This window comes from Histoplasma capsulatum, genomic scaffold (genome assembly GCF_000149585.1).
Source record: "Histoplasma capsulatum NAm1 scaffold_1 genomic scaffold, whole genome shotgun sequence".
Taxonomy (NCBI): domain Eukaryota; kingdom Fungi; phylum Ascomycota; class Eurotiomycetes; order Onygenales; family Ajellomycetaceae; genus Histoplasma; species Histoplasma mississippiense.
The window spans coordinates 2,462,696-2,465,220 of NW_001813982.1; positions in this window are offsets into that span (position 1 = coordinate 2,462,696).

Sequence of the window (2,525 nt, forward strand, 5' to 3'; positions counted from 1 at the left end):
GATTTAATGCCTTTGATATTATCATTTTTTTATTAATTGTAAATGTTGATAGATCTGTGTTCAGTTTTTTTTTTATTGTATTTCTGATAATTGAAAACTTTTTCTTTTATATATATCATTTATATAATTCTTTATTAAATCAGATATTTCATTTGATTTCAAATTAATCATTAAATTTAAATCATTTAACAAATCATTTAAACACACTTTTAACAATATGTGAAAATATAATTAGCATATTATTTCAGAGCTCTTTTTATAGCTTATAAGGGCTATAATCTGTAGAAGGATAACATTGATTGTCATTACTAAATTAACTACACAAGAGCAATATAATATGTTGGGAGGCACGTGATAGAGTAGCCGTAGTACCCACTAACACTTTTTCTGGTCAGGCGCCATGATTCAGTGCACGGCGGCTGGCTTACATAATGAACTAAGCGCAAACTGTGAGACGTCTAAATGGTTGTATTAGCTACATGTGCGATGCGCTAGTCCGTGATAGACAGCCTAAGGCCAACACTTTCATGTGTAAATGCATCATTTTGAGATGACATGCTTATGTGTTATTGCTTGGTGTTGTCGGATGTCAATCTTGAATGTTTAAAAGATATGGATAATCCAAGGAAATATCTGGGGGTCGATAGAGGCAATGGAAAGACATGGAGTAAAGAATGGGTGCAGAGATATACTTATGCTCAGCTCGCACCTTGGTGTGATCTGATGTGGATTGTCTTTCCTTCAACTTTCAAGCGGGACGCCGGATAAATTCCCGAAGCACCAAACCTCCAATTCAGCTGGCAAAAGGATGTCCCGCGCTGATTGTTTTCTACCGCGACAGCTCTCTGGTAGAACAAGGAAATTTTGGCTTCGAGGCCACTGGCGCTAAATCCAGAAAGGCCCGAGGGTATATCTTGCCCAGGTGCTCAGATGGCACCTTAGACTTTCCTGTTTTGTGATTGCCTGCTGACTGTTTCTCTGTTATTGGATGCCAGGGGCAAACAGGCTTGTTTACTCCAGTCCAGTGGACATGCTCACGGCCTGCCATTTGATCGAGAGCGGCATGAGCCGATCCGCAGTGGGAATTTCGGAAATGCCAAGACTTGAACGCCCATGGAGATCTTGACATCCTGTGTTTCCTATTTCGGTTATGAGCAAGGTCAAAGAGAAAAGGTGAGAGGGGAGAAAGGAGATAGGTAATAATGATCTGTTATGCTGGTCAGCACTTATATGGAATCTGTTTCAGCAGCAGAGAGTGAGTTCAATGTTGTTCTGAGATTCTGAGCTGATTGATCTTCATACCTCCCTTCCTTCACTCATTACACAGGTCATATCTGTTGGGTCAGAAATGCATACATACTCCACAGAATGGCTCACTGATGATTGCTATTTCTTTTCATTTAAATTTCAGCTAATTTATGATTAGTTCACAATCTACAGTGCACATAGAATGCAGCTAATATAAAGATGCTATGCTATTTCACCAGCTTCAAATCAGGTAGAAAATACAGATGAAAGCTGTTAATGATGCTCTGATGACATCACCCATTTAAACTTGGCTTTAATAAATAGAGATGTGTTAGCAGCCTTAAAGGAATGAAGTCTGATTCTAATTGAGTCTTTTAGATTATGTATATAGAACACTGTGTGAGGTTTCTCATGCTTAATTATGCAGTTTGCACATGTATAACTGTCTAGCTGTCTTCCAAAATAAGCTGCCAATAAGATCAGGGCAAAAATGTAGGAAGATGCAGTGAAGCAATGCACCAAGCCCTGCCTGAACAGTCTTGTCTTCTTGATGAACTGACTGATAGGCTGATGATTGCTGTGAGGCTAATGTGTCAAATTCATATATGAAGGAAGGTGAACAGCTTTTTCTCCCTTTTGTTTTCTACTCATCCATGATAGATACGCCCTTTCCTTCTCTAATAATGTTTTATGTAAGTCAATCGATAACCTTATAGATTGAGAGGTTACTAACCGTAGGAAGACTGTCCGTAGGTTTGACATTGGTCGCCAAGCATAGCCACGTGCTCACCTTCTTCTCTTCTGCAGAAAAATGGCCTCGCCATTGCCATTGAGCTCCCCGCACTGCGATTGCTCAGAAAAACACGCGCGGGAATATGGAAGTGACAATCGAGAATGCATCCGGTACGATTTTAAACGAGATCTCTCTCAGCCATCTGCAAGGGACGAGGTGGATGAGGCTCTCCACACGAGCGGGTGGATCATAATCAAGGGGCCCCCCCGCGAGGCTCAAGATAATAAGGTGAATTACTCCAACTGCTTAATCTTTATACTTTTGGCTAATGAAATTCAGTATGTGGTTTGCCCCTCCCTCTTTTTCCCCATGCCAACCACGGAGATTCAGATAGGCCCTCTTCCCGGGCCTGTACCGCCATGATCAAATCCCATATTGCTCATGCCTTCTGGACTGGAAAGGATATGGGTCATCAGGGACTATATTGGTGCTTGTTTTGGCCTATCACTCTACGAGGCCATCCCAAACACCAGTACCTGGGAGT